This window comes from Sturnus vulgaris, chromosome 2 (assembly GCF_052056855.1).
Source record: "Sturnus vulgaris isolate bStuVul1 chromosome 2, bStuVul1.hap1, whole genome shotgun sequence".
Classification (NCBI taxonomy): domain Eukaryota; kingdom Metazoa; phylum Chordata; class Aves; order Passeriformes; family Sturnidae; genus Sturnus; species Sturnus vulgaris.
The window spans coordinates 62,985,844-63,004,607 of NC_142244.1; positions in this window are offsets into that span (position 1 = coordinate 62,985,844).

Genomic DNA, 18,764 nt, shown 5'->3' on the forward strand with positions numbered 1-18,764 from the left:
TTATTTAAGTGAGAATTCTTAAAGAGACAAAGGTGAAATGGAGGATAATTACAATTAAATATATATTTATTATTTGTAAAAAGAAGACATGAGTATAAAAACAGGATTGTTAAGGCTGGAAAAGACCTTTCCAATCATTGAGTCCAGCTCTCACCTAACACTGCCAGATCCACTGCTAAAACATGTCCCTAAACACCACATCTGCATGTTTTTTAATCTACAAATCCCTTTCAAAGGTTGTATCTCTATATGTGGAAGAATATGACTGTTTCCATATTTTATCTATTCTTAGTACTTATATCACTAAGGAAGATTGGTTGAATTCTTTGCATGGCAGTAATAGGAAAAAGGAGTAATGGAAAGGATTGCAATTTTGTAGTACTGTGGCTTTCTTTCACACATTTCTTTCCTCTTGCTTGCAAAATCAGTTTTTGGGACATTTGTCAGTTTGTGCTGTATAATTCATTTGGTGAACCCTATGTAGGGTAATTTGTTGGAATACACTAGTGCAGCACTGTGTTACTCAGATGTTCTTTATAATAAAACAGTTATTGACCACCTGGACATTTACAGGTAGTAAGTAGAAAAACATGTAACAAGTTTTACATAGTTTTTGATTTTTATTTGTAGTATATTGCTTTTCAAAGAAGACAGAAAAGTACAGATGCAAATTAAAGATACCAGTCCTGATAATCACAAGGATGGGACAGTCTCTTTTTACCTCTCATGCTAACAGCAAAAAAAGTGTAATTTTTTTTTGTGTCTGGTGCAGTGAAGGATCAGGACCAGAAACTCATGGCAAGTGTGATTTAAAGTTTCTCAGCTTGTCTGTGAGCTGTCATTCTGGGTACAGGCAGAAGTGGTCTTAACACAGAATCATAGAATAATAGATGGTTTGGGTTGGAATGGACCTTAATGATAATTTAGTTCCAGATCCTGCAGGGACATCCTCCCCTAGTCTAGGCTGCTCAGAGCTACATCCAGCCTGGCTTTGAACACTTTCAGAGATGAGGCATCTACAGCTTCTCTGTACAGCAACCTGTTGTGGTGCCTCACCAACCTCACAGTAATGAACTTCCTTCTAATGTCTACTCTAAACCTACTCTCTTCCAATTTGAATCCATTACCTCTTGTCCTATCATAACCTGCACTTATAAGAAGTCTCTATCACTCTTGTAGGCTCCTTCAGGTACTGGAAGGCTTCAATTAGGTCATAACAGAAGCCTTCTCCAGACTGAATAATCTCAGTTCTCTGAACGTTTTCTCATAGGACAGGTGTCCCATCCCTCATCATCTTGGTGGCACTCCTCTAGATGCTAAGAGGGTTTTTTTTGTGCTAAGGGGTCCAGAGTTGAATGCAACACTCCAGATGTGATCTCATCAGAGCAGAGCAGAGGGGCAGAATCCCCTCCCTCCCCTGCTGCCCACGCTGCTTTGGATGCAGCCCAGGACACATTTGGCTTTCTGGGCTGTGAGTGCCCATGGCTGGGTCATGTCCAGCCTCTCATCCACCAGCACCCCCAAGTCCTCAGCAGGGCTGCTCTCCATCTGTTCATCCCTTAGCCTGTGCTGATACCAGGGACTGCCCTGACCCAGGTGCAGCATCTTGCACTTGGCCTGGTTGAATCTCATGACATTCCTGTGGGCCCACTTCTCGAGTTTGTCCAGGTCCCTCTGGACAGCATCTTGCCCTTCAGGTATGTCAACAGCACCACAGTTGTTGGTATCATCTGCAAATTTGCTGAGGGTGCACATCAGGGATGGCTGGGGAATCAGAGTTGGCTAGGATCAAACTGGAGAATAAGATGCAGAAATAAAAATTGAATGGAATTTCAGAGTTTCAATGCAGGGTTTCCTGAATAAGAAAGATTTAAAGAAAACAGCCTACCTGCCTTCCTCACTGGTCCCAGTCTAAGTAACCTTAGCCACATAAGAGGGTACAGTGATGGATGGTATATTTTCTGTAGTGGAAAAGAGAAGACAGGAATAATGAATTGGTTAAATATATAAAGATTTTGTTATATAATTTCACTTATTTCCACTGAGTAGTGTTGGGCAAAACTCAAAAGGTTAGGTACATGCATTGAGGTCATTTGCGCTTTCCCTAAACTCTTACAAATTTCTTACCAGTCCCTCACCTATTCCCAAGCTCTTTTCTACTCTTCAGTGCTTGATCTCTCCAAAAGACACTAAAACCTGGTAGTGTATCAATTCTGCATTTACTTTCACAGTGATGCACAGAGTGTGTGGGATTGAACTCAAAGAAAGGATTTGCGTTGATGTGATTTCAGGATAACAAGTCTTGGGCTTATGCACAAATATTCTCAGTGCTCTGTTCTTCCTATCACTGTCTGCCAGCATCACTGTAATTTATTTACTGTACGGTAAAACTGGGAATCACAGAGATTAAAAACTATTGCTTTCAAGTCTTGATATCCACTCATTTCCTGTCAGCCTGCTGATATAACTGATCCAGAAGGTGCTTTTCATTAAGAACTACAATAAGAAAATCTCTTAACACTGGATTTGAATTTTCATGGTAAACATTAGATTCGGTAACCTCCATTACATGCCACCCATCAAGGAAAGTACACTGTGGTTGTGTCTTAGCAGATGTCTAGTGACAAATATCACTCATTTCTGTGGCAATCTTCTTGTGTTAGCCTTCTTGAGACCACAGAAGAGATTAGGATTTAGAACAAAACACTTTTTCAATCTACTTTGTAGACAGACTTCTACAAAAGTCCTTACAGACGTTCTTTTATTCAGCTGTCAGTTGCTTTTAAGTAATTTTAAAAAGTAATGATGAGGATTTGCGTCCTCTTCTTACAGTGACTTTAAGCAAAGCTCAAAAAGCCTTGATTTGAACAAACAGATCAGGTTTTAAATGCACAGCAAGAACAGACATTTTAATTGTGATCTTGAAGAAGTTATTTGTACAAAGATTATAAAGATTGTTAAAGAAACTTCTACCAATGGCTTCTAGATTTCAATCTAGGTCCCCATTTCTGTTGAAGTTAATTGAAAAGGGATTTCAGGACTTTACTCCTATCTTTTCATTAGGCGATACTAAATTTGGCATTCCTAGCTTGAGGGCCTTTCTCCATTATTTATAGATCTGGTAGTCTTGCAGAGACTGGATGGATGGACTTCCATAAGCATAACTCTTTCCTTCCCAGAATTAGAAAGCCTAAATGGTCATGTTTTACACTTGACATGTAAAGCCAGTCTGGTTTTATGTGACTGGTAAAAAGCATCTTATAGTATGAAGCTGAGGAAAATTAGATCCTACCTATTTTCAAACATTTTTGGCTGCTTTCTTAACCAGTGCAAATTTACATACTTCTTTAATTTTAGTGAATTTTTTCTTATCTTTTGAGCTCATCGCTTACCATTTCTGAAGTATTGATATGACAAAAAGAAATTTCTTGATTAAAAATCTATTTCATATGTCATAGCATACTTGATTGTGCACTCTCACATTTAGCAAAGTAAAGCTTACAACTCTTTACAATGCATTATGAATAATTAAAATTTTACTAGTGGCTTTATTTTTTATGGAAAGAAAACCTAAATACTGACAGCACTTATATACGATCACAAAATTTCCTTCTCTTTCCTCGCCTTTTTTTTTTTTTTTCTTCCCAGTAATCCTCTTTAGGAGCTTAAAGAAAAAAGATAATATCAAGGTCTTTGGTGGCTCTAGGACATTGATTGCCAAACCAAACCATTCTTCCAAATATCAGTAAACTAGGAGCAGCAGACTGCTGTGAGCTATTTTTTAGCCAAAAGGATTAGATTTGTCTCTTAGATGGGTCTGACATCTAATATAGATTTCCAATGGGTTGAGTTTCGCCAGTCATAGTTGTGACTTTGTGAGAAGGCTTGCAGCTTTCTGAGGGTGGAGTATGTCCCCTGCTGGGAATATGAAGCATGCACCTCAAGCCCCGGCACAGCAAATATTCCCTATTACTTGTTTTTATGAAACCTTGAGCTGAGCTGTGTGCACGTATACATGTGGTCAAATCTTCTGGGACTGTTTCTGTTCCTGCTACACAGCACAGTGGCTTTTGGACTCAAGTTATGAGTCAGCTATGGTTATTTAGGGCTTGTAAAGAAGTAGGAGGAAAAAAAGAAAAAAGAAAAAGGCATTACGTCCTCGGTAGTTATGTGATTTTAGCCTGTGTTCTGGGGACATACTAGGAAGAGGTACTGTCTCAGGCACCTGCACCATGGTTTGTAATGAGAAGCACAGAAGAAAGAGTCTAAAATAATTAAGTGAAAGTAGCAAGCTGTACTTGCTAATGAAATTAAGTTTTTATTTATTTTCGTCAAAGTACCAGCATTATTTATGTAAACAATACAAACTGCATCTGTTAGTTAGCTTTGTGTGAGCTTTTCCCTATCAATGAGGTTCAAGGAATATTACTTAGGGAGAATAACAATTTTAAGGTTATCATGTGAGTGACAAAGACATTAATCTGACAAGATATGCTCAAGAGACCCATGATGCAATTGTAGAATTCTTTTTTGCTCTCTCACCCATAATTTCACGGAGCTCAGTGTAATTAACACACTTCATGGGATTTAAGTAACATTTGTTTCTTCTTCATCAGAATGCAAATTTGAGAATGATATGGATCTGTACAGGAGACAGAAACAACTGTTCCCTAGGTAATAACTTGTGCACTGTTTCCTATCCTATTGAAAAAAAAAAAAAAAAAGAAAAAAACAACAGGAAAAAAGAAAAACGGTGAAAGATGAGCATTACTCAGGATTTATTAGGAAGTTAACATGTTTTATAGCTGTTACAAATGCAGAAACCGCATATGTCATAAAATTAATGAAAATTAAACAATTTATTGTGGCTTGAAAATTTTAGGCCTCATTTTCTTAAAAGATATATGAAATAATGTAATCTGCAGACTGTGTCTGTGTGTGTCAAAATGGGTGTGCAGTCAGCTAAAAAAATCAGTAGTCAGAAGCCTCTGTTAATTCTTAACCAGGAGGAAAGCATCGTAACAAAAGAAAGAGAGTAATTATAGGTGTGCATGTGTGTGCATATGTTTAGAGCACAGAAACACATCCAAGCATTCAAATCAATAATCTTTTTTCTTCAGTAATAATTCGGTATACAATCAAAGAACAGATTAGAAGACTGGTTACTTCCCTGTCCTACATTCTGCCTCAGCAGACAAAAGAATAACCTAAGTCTGTAACATGTAAAGGCAGATTGGATGGTTTTGATTATCCATGGTTTTGATCAGAAAATTGAAATAAAAAAGAATCATACTACATGCAGTTTTTTAGTAAAGGAAGTGGAAATTATGCAAATAGTTAATTAGCCACTGCTACATTTCTCTAGAAATAAATCTCTAAGACAAGAAAGAAAATCTAGATTTTAGACTTCTTTTACTTAATTATATTTGAATAGAAAGTGAATAAATGCACAAATGCATAGTGCTGGAAGAATGTATAAGTTGAATAAATGAAGTGGGGCATACAGTACATATTAGTTTATTAATGCTTCAGGTTTTCCTTGATGTCCTTCAGGCACATTATCAGCTGACTTAAGAATGATCAGATTTATCCTCATCTGCTCTTATTTTTCCCCCTACAGATGAAATAATAAATAAATAAACAAATGCCTGTACAGTGACATTTTTCTTAATGCATTTAGCATTGGCAGGACACTAATCTCAGAAAACTCTTAAGCTGTCAACATCACAGAATGGGAGATACAACTAAATTCTCCCATATGTCTCTTATTTTTATCCAGCAAGACCTGAACTGTTTCTGGGGTTTTTTTAGGATGAATGTAAGGTCTTACTACTCCTTTAGGTTTGTAGTTCAAAACAAATTAAAGAAAAGCTGAATTAAGCTGTTTAAAACTCCATGTGAAATCAAATCAGTCCTGTTATCATACAAGTTAAAAAATAACAAAAGAAAAATAAAATGTTGTAGATCTCAGATTGCCACGAGTACTTCTGATTTTTAAGTTCTACCAAATATATATGCCTACATAAAATTTAATATTTCTCCTAAAAAGAATAAGAAATGTACTTTAAATGTTTTAAGAAAGATTTCTTGTTCATAGGCAGATGGAGGCACTCAGATGAGCAGTGAAGCGTCACCACTGACGTGAGCACAGAAATAAACAGGAAAGGCAGACTAAAAGAGACTGAAGATATGGGCATATCCCAATGGGAGAGGTATGACACGTTTACTGTAAACAAAAAACTGTTTTTGGTCCAGCCTGATTTTCATACATTCATCTCAAAGGGAACACTTTCTAGTGCCTCTTTCCTGATGCTCTATTTATGATCGGGAAGATTTTTTTTTTCTCAAAACCTTTTCCTGAGCCCTATGATTGTCTGTCTATAATCTTCTCCCTGCTCTGCCCTGAATCCTATCTACAAGTGAAATTATAGTAATTAATTCATCACACACGCAGTTCAGCTTGTTGGCTGCAGCTAGATTCATGCAGCATGTTCCTAGGGCAATTCTAAATGCCTCATTTCGGAAGATTTTCAAGCCAAATGTTCTTTTGTGCATCTATTTTGTGTATTAGTGGTCTGTTATACTGTGTGAAATCACCTATTGCTAGGCATTCAGCTTAGGTAATTCTGAAAAATGTAATTTAATTGAGACACTTATAAGATGATATCTAGGATTTAAAGCCTAGTCCTATCTTTATAACCTTCTGAAACCTACTCCAGAAGCTCTGAGTGGCTCAATTTTCATTTGCAAATTTATATGGCTTTCTGACACCTGCTGCTCAATAACTGGTGCCATAAGCAATTCATTCTTAATTTAGGTAACTAAACCAGTGATTTCTAGATCTTTAGTTTAATGTTCTGTTTTGTCAAAACAACACTGTCTTTTTTTTTTTTTTTTTTTTTTTTTTTTTTTTTTTTTTAAGAGCCTAAGAAATAGCAATAATGTCAATATGGAAAAAACTGCTGTACCTCCCTTCTGGTATTCTGGTAGTTAAAGAAGTGAAATGGTAATGAAATATAAAATTCAAGTGTTTTCCAATTTATTATGCAAACTAAAATAGCTAATGTCTTAAATTATTTTGTTTATAAAATACCTGTTTTAAAAGTCCAGTTTGTCACTTCTTCTCTCAAATAGAATATATGTATTTCAGAAGTTCTTAGTCTGCAGCAAATTAATTTCTTTGATAGACGACTAATTTTATTCTTCCTAAAACACATGTACTTTGAATTTCTGTATCTGCATGCCCTCAGTTTAATATAACTAATTTTAAAAGTTACAAATGTGGAGCTTTATTAAATAAAAAAAAAAAACAACAAACTCAGATCCCCTAGAAATATGAACACGTGGGATTTTGGTTATCTCTAACAGAAAAATTAAGGCAAGGTACACAGCCTTGCTCTATGCTTCAAGTTAATATCAGTCGTTGTTGTAGAAATGAAGAACAAAATTCCAGTGCAGTAGTCCTGAGTCCTGGATAAATAGCTGTCTTGTAAGCACTAACACAATTTCTTAGATGCACATGCCAGGCATGAACTGGCTGATTTAAACTCCTCTGTTTGGGTTCATGACCAGAAGTGATGTCTAAGCTATGAAGGACTTGAATTAACACAGAATTCCAAGATCAGTATTAGCACCTCCAGCTATGGCCAGAAATTAATAGGAAATTCATGGTACCAAAATTGGCTTCTTTTTTTTTTTAATTTTTTTTTTTTTTTTTACTTACATCATCCTCACAAGACAGAGTGGTATTAAATCATGTATCTACTGAACCCTCTGAGACCTGTCTTCATGCCAGTCCTAAAAATTCACTAGTGGGAATACTGCATGTTGTGCACTTTGCACATTTGTATTTTTAGGTGTATTCTGGCCTCCTACAACTGTGTTACAGCAACTGGTGATTGAGGTAAGAGCTTATTTAAATGACATCTTATTTGAGTGTCATCTTGAGTGTCATCTAGCTGGACTTGTGCAAAGTATTTGACAGTGTTCTGCACAACATCCTTGTCTCTACATTGGAGAGACATGGATTTGATAAGAAGGCCATTCAGTGGGAAAGAAATTGGTTTGATAGCAGCATTCAGTTGCAGTCAATGGCTCAGTGTACGGGTGGACAGCAGCCATGTGCAGCATTCAGCAGGGATCAGTGTTGGGACTGGAGTTAACATCTTTGTCAGTGACATGGACAGCAGGATCGAGTGAACCCCTTAACAAGTTTGCTGTGACATTAAAGTGTGTGGTGCGGTTGAGACCCCGGAGAGAAGGAATGGTATCCTGGCTACCCTGACCAGTTTGACAGGTGGGCTTGTGTGTAGCTTATGAAGTTCAACAAGGACACATGTAAGGCCCTGAACCTGGGTAGGGGCAATCCTAACCAGAATTAGAGGTTGGGCAGAGAATGGATTAAGAGAGATGCCTTGAAAAGAAGAACTTGGGAGTGTTGGGTGAGAGGGTAGACATGAGCCAGGAATGTGCCCTTATAGCCCAGGAAGGCAATCATGCCTGGGCTGCATCAAAAGCAGCATGACCAGGAGGTCAAGGGAGGTCATTCTTATCTTATACCCTTCTTTTGTGAGATCTGGAGTACTGCATCCAGCTCTGGGGCCTCCAAAATAGGAAGAGCATGGATCAGCTAGAGCAAGTTCAGAGGAGGAATTGAAAATGATAACAGGGTTGGAGCACCCCTCCTATGAAGACAATTAAAATTGTTCAAACTGAACATGAGAAGACTCCTGGGAAACCTTATAACCCCACCCACTATCTAAAAGGGCCAAAAAGAGACCTGGATAGGGACTTTTCTGTATGATGTACAGTGATTGGATGAGGGTGAATGGCTTTATAAGGAAAGATGGTAGATTTAGAAATTCTTTACTGTACAGGTGGTGAAACAGTGACACAAGCTCCCCAGAGAAGCTGAGGATGCCCCATCCCTGAAATGTTCAAGGCCAGGTTGGATGTTCAAAAGTTTTTTAACCCAATAGACATTTTAATATCCCTTGAGGTGTTTTGGAAGATTCTTCTTGGTATTTTCTGTGCTTGGTCTTTTAAATTTCATGCAAAGTCGTTAATTTAACTGATTTAAATGAAAATATGACACTAAAATAAGTGCAAATCAATTGGAGATGACTGATGACAAATGGCATGGAGTAAGAAAGACAAATTGATTATATGAAGAAACAAGGATTTTCCCATTCAGAAAGGCAAATTGATTATATGAAGAAATAAGGATTTTTCCATTCAGAAAAAGCTAACATCCCATTAACAGAAGCTGCAGGTGTTGCAGCAATAAATATGAGTAACTCAGAACCTATTCACCATTTCAATGTTACAATGAATGAAAGTCTTTCAGTACTCATAAAATTCTCTGAGAAGAAAATAATACCCTTCTAAAAAGACATATTAGCATTCTATCATCAACTGATATCCCACAGCCTATCTCTGTACCTTGTTTTTTAGGACATTTTCCTCTAGTAACCTGAGAATAATTTTTTTGTTTGTACAAGATTGTCTTGGAAATTATCTGGATCACAAAGAGTTCAGGTTTTCCTCAATGAATTTGTTTCAAAGAAAGAAAGAAAGAAAGAAAGAAAGAGCACATACACACACAAAAAACCCCAAAATAACAAACAAAAAACCAAACAATAAACAAAAAAAAATCCAACAAGGATTCTTCACCTTATTCAAAAAATGATAAATTTCATCCAATTGGAAGTACCTATTTCTGTCTATTTTACATTTTTTTGTTGTGTTAAGTTTGCATTTACCTTCTAATCCTGCTTATGTTGCCTACAGCTACTAAACCTTTAAAACATGTTTCATCAGGCAAGAAAATGAAAGCAATTAATTGTTTCTAAAATATTTTCTGTTTAGTTCTAGTTAAAACCTGATTTCTTTCCCTAGATCACTGGCCTAAGAAGTAGTAGTAATTGGGTTATTGCTAAGTAATATTTGTAGGCATCAATAGTAAGCTGTCTTATCCACAGTTATTCTGTACCTCCAGGGCAGAAGAATGGTTTATCTGAGTTCTGTGTGGTTTCATAAAGACTATTGAATAATTTCTTAGGTTCTTCATATATGTTCAAATTATGCTATGAAACATTAAAAAACTCTTATATATATATATATATATATATGTAAAAAAATATATGCATATATAATTTGTATTTACACTTATGCTTGTATTTGTGTTTATAATTATGTTATTTGCATTTACATTAATATTAAAATTAATATTCATTTCTAGATCTGTATTTTTATATATTTACATAAGGCCTGAAGTCAAAATCAAAAGCCTTGCTGTAGAAAAATTTATGCCTCGAGTAGGAAACTTTGGTCAGGTCTGTACATAGTTTAAACCAAGGGAACCCACCAAAGAATGGTACTTCTTCAGTATTATACTGATTGAGAATGCCTGAGCAGCAGGTTGGATGTATTGAAATAATGACTTTTTTTTTAGCATTCTGGTGTCACAAGAATAGCAGACTGAAGAAGATTGCCTTCTGATCAGAGATCCAAACCCATTCCTCTCTTCCTTTCTGTAAAACAGACAGTAGTGTTGGCTACTTAAGGTAATAATAAAATGTTTAAGATGTTTTATAAAAATGTTTTATAAAAATGTTTTATAAAAAAGAGCTAGCATAGAATAACATAGTTTGTGCGGCTCAGGGGAATTTCTGATCTAAAGTTTGTATCTCATCAGTGTTTAGCAGCCCTTGTTAGGTTTCCACTTATTTATCTAACTTTTTATTGAACTCACTTAACTTTTGGAACTCCATCTATCCTGTGACAGTGAGTTCCAAAATTTAGTCATACATTAAATGAAAAATTATATTTCTTTGTTTTTTTAAGTCTGTTAGCTTACAGTTTCACCTAATGTTTCTCATAATTATTTTATGTTATATAAAAGAGCACCTTGTTCTGTTTTTCTTTTCAAATAAATCTTATGGGTTTGTATTTGGTTGGTTTTGGGTGATTTGTCAGTGAACAGTGAACTGATATTTTCGTAGATATAGCCAGAGCAGCTGCAAGTATGTTTTCTGGATTAACAATGCCTGGTTTAGGAACTTTCAGTTTTTAGACAGTGAGAATTTCTTTGTGTCTTTTTCCTATTTGTGCAAGTAACTTTTGCAACTTTTCACAAAAAGTGGGACTTTCATTGTTAAAACCAATCATTTTCATCTGCTTTTTTCTTGTCTTTTATATATTTATTAATCTTTTGTTCCTTCAGGTATTTAGAAGTCCATAGATGGAGTTTCCTTTTATATATATATATATAATATATATGATCTGTTTATTTAAGTATCTTTTACAGAGAACCTTGTCAAAAGTTTTTGAAAGTCCAGACACAGTGTGTCAACCAAATGAAGACCTCCCTTGCCTGTATACTCATCTATTATAAAGCCATTAAAGAGCCAGAATCTACCTTATAAAATTTATTTTTATTCCCACCTCCATTTTATTGTATTTATCTATATGTCTATGAATCCTATTCTACCAATCTACCTGTAAAGAATCAGGAGCACAGCTTCTTAATTTCCTGCATCTGTCCTGTGTCTGCCCTGCCAAGTTCCTATAAGGATCTTATAAAAAAAGGACATAAAATTTCCTAACCTCTATTCTTCTCACACAGAAGCTGACTTAAGCAATTGTGTAAGATCTATGATCAAATTACAAGGTCATATTTGAGTTATTTAGAAACCCCTGAGTGTATACCATCTTGTCTTGACAATTTGTTACTATTCATTTATCTATTTGGTCTAAAATCACTTCTATTGACACTTTAATTTAAGATAGCTCCTCCAGTACATTTTTTGCAAAGAAAACAGACACTGTGAGAACATTTCTAAGCTCCTCAGAGGTGAGTATCAATGTGAAGAACACATTTAATTTTTCTAACATAGTCTTATCTTCTTTGCGTTCTCCTGTTACACTTCCATCACCTTTCAGCTCTGCAGAGTCTGGCAGACATTCTGCTTCTGATGGGCTGGAAAAAAGGCTTATTATTAGTTTTTATGCCCTTCACAAGCTTCTTCTCTAAATCTTTTTTCAGTCTTAGTTTGATTCTGCATTAAGATTTTCAGAGCTCATGATACTCAGATGTTTTTCACCTGGCCATAAATTCTACTTTATGAAGACTAAGCTTTTAACTTAAAGAGTTTCTTTATTTTGCTGCTTACCAACACAATAACTTTGTTTATCACTTAAAAAAAAAAAAAAATCATAATGTATTTAATACTTTTATCCTTTTAGTCCATGCTTTCAAATTCTTGGCGTTTTTTCCTAGTGCCACTAATTTTTATAGAGATCCCTTTGTTTATACATTTGTGTATGTAAATTTTTAATTTATTTTTTAATTCCTGTATGGAAGAAGAATTTGAATGTACTTTAGTCAGTAATAAAAATGTCAGTATGTTCTTATGTTCTGTTTAGAATTATCTAAAACAACAACTGCTCCAAGAGGCAATCATTATAGTATCTAAAATTAGTTTTTAGAACATGTCCCAAAATTGCTTTTTACCAATATTCATCAAAATAATTGAATTCACTATTGCTAGTATTTCTGCCATTGTACTGTCTCTCATCCTCCTTGGCATGTCCATGTTATTCAGGTGATTAATAACACAAGCTTTCTATAATATTCTTTCTATTTAGACATGAAGTATTCAAATCAGAGGGTCTGTTTCTTGTTGCTACAGGTAATTTGTTTATCTTGTTTGACTTTATCTGCAACTATATCACTGAACAACCTCAGGGCAGGACATGCAGAGAAGGCTTTGATCATACTGCTTGAAGTTCGTCCTCTTCACAGAAAAATGAGGATGTTTACAACTTGATCAAGGTCTCTTCTGAACCTTGTGTTCTAGTCTTAAAATATAATTTCTAGTTTTGTGCATGATTTTTCAGCTTTACCTGAGCTGGAGAGTGTGATGGCTCTGCTGCAATACATCAGAATGGCTGCTGGAAGAGAACACAGTGTTGCTGGACTATTCACTTGAAAAAAAAAGTCAGCTGGTAGTTGACACTGTATATGAAATGCATAAAAACTCTTCCATGAACTAGGGAGCAAGAAGGTTCTCCCCAGGGTAAATACACTTTTGTGTCTCTATAACTTCAGGTACAGTAACGTTCACCTGCCAGTATCTAAGTTATAACCTGATACTGCATTATATCACACAGTATTTTCATGTCCTTAATGGTGGGGGGGGGTTCACCTCCTAATTCTAAACCTGATGGAAAAAATACATTTAACTAGGACCTGACTGGTTATTTTTAAGTTGTTCTGATTAAATATGATTTCATTTGAGATTCTTTACAATTTCTTACATATGTCTTCTCTATATATTTATTTAGTATCTTTAAATTGGCAAATCAAAACCATGACATTATTTAGTGCATTAGCCGGAAAATTCAAATTAAACTAAGAAAATAGGTCCCCCAGAATCACGTCTCCTACAAGAGATGTATTGTACTGTAAAGACTTAAGGTAATTTAAGTAAATAATTTCAAACTTCTTAACTTTTTCCACATAGATCTATCAGACACCATACAATTTGTCTTAAATGACCACAACCTGAATCAGTGTTTCTAGATGTTCCTGCAACAAGACTAAAAGTGCACTTCTAGTGATTTTCTTTTCAATGTAGTTCTCCATATTCGTACTAGAATATATATTTTCAATATAAAGGTGATCTTTGCTATGACTAATAATGGGGCTATTTCAAAGAGAAACTTCAGCTGCTCATTAACAACTGGAGTTTCTTTCAGAGACATGGATATCGACTTCACTGACATGTAAATGCAGCTAAAAGGGTTTTTTAAACAGGTAAGGTTGATTGTGACTTAGAAATGCTTAAATAATTTTGTGCCTTGTTACCTGAAAAATCAACTTTCTCACACTTTTTTCACTAATAGAAACATCATCTTTTTTGGAAGAAGAGACCAGTACCCATCCTGCTACTGCTTCCTTTCACCTAGTTATAGAGTGATAAGCTCAGAGCCTGAGCCTCTTCTCCAGGCTAAACAACCCCAACTCCTCAGCTACTCCTCATAAAACTTGTCCAGGTAGTCAAGCAGAAAATCATGATCCTCTTCTGTGTAACAATGTCCCTTTTTTTTTTTCTTTTTTTTACTTTTTTTTTTAATTTGTTAGGTGGCATTGCATTAAGTTAAGGTAGCATAGAAGGACAGTATATAAACTGGTAGTTTTTTTAAGGTTAAGAAAAAAGATTCCTATGTCGGGAGGCAGATTTCTCAAAGCAATTATTTGGGAAAAATACTTTTGCTATATAGCATCTGATGAAAGTAACAAATATCCAGGAGATGTGCACATATACTTACATGTGTTTCCTTTGGCTCTATGAATTTTAAAGCATGTATGCAATCAGCATGTGTGTCCCTATGCTTTTCTTTGGTGGACGTTTCCCTTTTTTTACTTTTCAGACCTTTGTTCTATACCTGCAACCAATACTGGGTATTATAACAGTATAATTATTTATAATAATTTTGATTAATTAATATAATAGCAGGCATATATGAGAGATGAGTCTTTAAAGAAATAAACAGACATACATACAGAAATAGCATCCATTGTTTTATTAGTTACACTGAGAAAAAACTTTTGCTTACATTAATGCAATTAATTCTGCATTGATGTGCACTAAAGAGACAATATTGGAACCTATAGAAAAACTGGCAGAAAAAACCTTGAACTACTTCACTCACAACTTACTTCTGCACATCTCCTCATTTACTGACTGTGCAATAAAGATATTTCACTCCTAAGATTGTGAAAGTGTTTCTACATGACTTATCATTAGAAGATTATACTGTCATCTTCCTCTTACTAAAACTGTATGATTGAGAACAGAGAGGAATCTTTCTGTACTCTTTTATATAGCTGGTAAGAGATTGTGCTGAAAACCTATTGCTCTAGACCTAAATAACTCAAAATAAAATTAATGACTAAAGCAAATAAAACTCAGGAAGTAAACTGGAAATGTAGAATTACTGAAATTCACACACTAAATAGTAAAACAATATGTCACACAAAATTATATTAGGAGGTGCCTTCCTAATAACTTTATAGCTGGAGTATATTATAAGAAAATGTTAAACCAGAAAAATACAATTTCTCTCCAAAAGTCTACCTTTTTTTTTTATTAACTTACTCAAGACCAATTCTTGATTATTGTCGGTTCAGGCTAATACATGTTTAGAATTTTAGTATTTGTGTCTGATAGATTTTTCTTGTTAATATATCTGCATCTTGTTGTACCACATCTCCTCAACTGTCCAGTACTTCAATAAAAGTAGAGAGAAAGAAGCATCAGAAAGAATACAGTGTAGCTTATAGGTTTATTTCAAAAATAGAGTTTGGAATATGTTAGTGTAAATATTTATCATCTCTGAGCCCCCAGGACAGCCTACATAAAGTCTTTTTCTCAGTCACCTGAAAAAAGAACTCTGTGGTTCACATAAAGATTACCCCAGCCATGCCAGACAACAGTGAAAATAAAGTAGTAGAAACAGCTGACATTAACAGCTGACCCATTGCTAATTTATCAGAATTTATGACTAATTAACCAGCAATTTATGTACACATGTGGTTAATATGTGCATGTCATTGTTATCTATTTGCACTTCTTTGATTTTCAATTTTTGTTTTTTTTATTCTTTCCAGTACCTTTTTCTTATGTCTAACATACAATTCCTTTATCCCATTATTCTACACTTATTGCTTTCTACTCTTTTTTTTTCTTCTTTTTTATTATTTTTTAATTGTAAGGCCACGTTCTCTGTAATTTACAGAGCATTTAGTCTTCTCCTATACCTTTCTTCTAGCTTAGAATAAAATTGTCACTTACTCACCTGCACCCAAGTACATATTCTCACGTTTTTTCTCTCTTTCCTCCTTATCCATCAACACTGGCCCATTATTTTTTATGTTTTCTTTATCAATCAATAAGAATATTAGTCCCTGCCATCCTAATATCTTTTCATATATTTATAGATTATCTTTGAGTCCCCTTTAACCTTTTTCATTTCCTCTTTCTCTTTTTTTTAAAGTGGAACCAGAACTGAATGGAGTACTCTGTCTAAATCTTGATCAACATCAAACAGTTGTTTGAAATCACTTTCTTGTTGTACATACAGTACTTTGCAATATTCATGAGTTTGTAATGTTATGAGATAGTTCATTCACATTTAGTTGATTATGGGCCTGGCCTTCCTTTGTGCTGGTAATGTTGATCAAATGCATATATTTTTTTTAAGATTTTTCTTAATTATGTAAAACAAGTTAATATTTACATAACTAGAAATTAAAATTGACCAACCCATTCCTAGCAGCATCATTTGTATACTACAAACTCATCAGGTCAGAAAAACAAGTGCATCTGTAATGTGCATTCTGCACCAGAAGAGTCTCAAAAAGATAGGAATGATTGTAAAAGGAAGTTCACCCCAATCTGGCTGCATTCCAGGATATACTTCATTGTGAAACGCATTGTGTCCCAAATTTTTTTTAAAAAGCTCTGTGAGTTTTGGATTCAACCCAAACTTTGAATGGAAGATTCTTCTGTGGGGAAATGAACCATTCTGACTGACCCAGCCCAGGCAAAACCATACTTTCTTCTTATGACATTGCTGACAATTCAAAGAGTGGGCAAAGCTTTTGCAGGGATTTGTCCTGTTTTCTGTTTGTTTGGGGTTTTTTTTAAGATTTGTGACCATACTTACAAATATCCAAGGAAATGTAACTTGATTTTATATTTTAATCTTCAGGGTTTGGGAGGTTTTTTGTGTTTTACTGTTATTTTTATTATTATTACTACGACTATTATTTTTGTTACCATGCTTTCTATTTTGTTTTCCAAGTACACAGTGAAAATATTAAATAGAATTAGACTCATGACCCAAAGCAGACCTCTGTTGATGACCCTTGATACTTCTCCCTAGCATAACACTGAACCATTAATAATTGCTCTGTGGGTTGATATTCTCCCCTCTTTTTTCCTTCTTTTTTTACCTTCTTTGTTTTTTTCTACCATTTTTTCTCCTCTTCAGCATTTTATTTATTTAGCAGTGATTGAATTTAATGAACATTTCTCTAGTTTCCTTATGAGAATGTCATGTGAAACTGTATCAAATTCTTTATTAAAATCAAGAGATAGTATGTCCACAGCATTTTCTTTATCCACTAAGCCTGTTATCCTATCAGTGAAAGAAATTGGGTTAGTTCAGCATGATTTGTTTTTGATGAGTCTATGTTGCCTAATACTTACAAGTTATTTTCCTCCAGGTGCTTACAAATTATCTACTTTATTAATTGTTATAGCAATTTATCAGGTATTGAGAATTTACTTATCAGTCAGTAAAATTTCATCAAATAGCATGAAGATAACTGCCTGTCTTGAACATATTGTAAATAGGGAATCATAGAAATGTTTTGTTACCTAATTCTATAGCTAGATTAAGAGGGTTTTCTTTATTTTCAAAGTTAGAGATGATTTTAGACTAAAAGGATATTTTTTACTGGTATGTAATAATGCAATAAAATAACATCTGTCACAGAAAAGAACACTAAGTTAAATCTTATTGTAATACTTTGACTGTATCTCACACCATCTGTATGAGATGTCATCTGTTTGCATGTCAGCTACTATGTCATTGTCTTATCCTGTTGCTGAATTTTTCTGTGACAACTGAGTTATGATCCACAGAAATTGCTATTAGACATCAGAGTATCCAGCAGGGAAATCACCAATGTTTAAGGCCTATAGTAGATACCAGCTTCACACTGAGATGAATTGTGCCCTAGACTTCCCTACATCAAGTACTGTGGGACCCAGCCTAACCTAGTCATATGTGAATATTTACTTCTGTTCTCCTGAATTTCTAGTCCCTCCACTCAAAAGCTGAATGATCTTTCACATAGGGAGATTTCTCCTGTGCAACTCAGGCATGAGACAGTTAGCACTGAATCTGTGCCTTTCTCCTTCACTAATTCCAGAATATTGGGAACCCAGGTACGTAATGCATTCACGCCTTGTTGGCAGTCAGATGGAATGCTGTGGTTTCTATCAGTAATCAAAAATTCATTATTAAAGGGAATTGGGATTATTTCTTTAATTCCACTGTTATCAGCTGTTTGATGAGATCTCTAGGTCCTGATTTAAGTAACATTTAATTAGCACAGTTGCAGAGAGGTAAAACATTTCTGAATGAAAGTTAAATTGAACCTGTTCAAGCTACCAGTGATTTTGTCTTTGTCTAGATTTTCCTAGTATAATTACTCAAAGCTGATTTAACTATAAGAATTACAAAGAGTATTTCTGTGCTATTGGTAAAATAGAGTAAGTGATGTTTTCATTCCTCCTAATATTTAACAAGATTTGACAAACAAAATCTTGCTCTTTGTCTTTATCCAAATACTCTCATGTGAAAACTGCTGAAAAACAGGTAAATGTTAAATAGAGAGACATTCAATCTGTTGGCCTACAAATGCGTTAGGAAGAAATATGGAAAGTATGGCACTGTGCCCATTAGAAAACCAAGGCATTGATTTAGTGTAGAAAGAGCCTCCGCATTTTGGAAGCAAGGCCTGACAAGGTGAAGAAAAATCTAGGGCTTAAGGATGAAATATTCTCAGAAAAGCATATTTGTTTCCATTTTTTCAGGCAAAACCAAGACACACTTTTATTTTCACTTTTCCTTTTTTTTTTTTTTCTCCTGCCCTAGAACAAGCTGAGAAGAGCAATGCAAAGCAA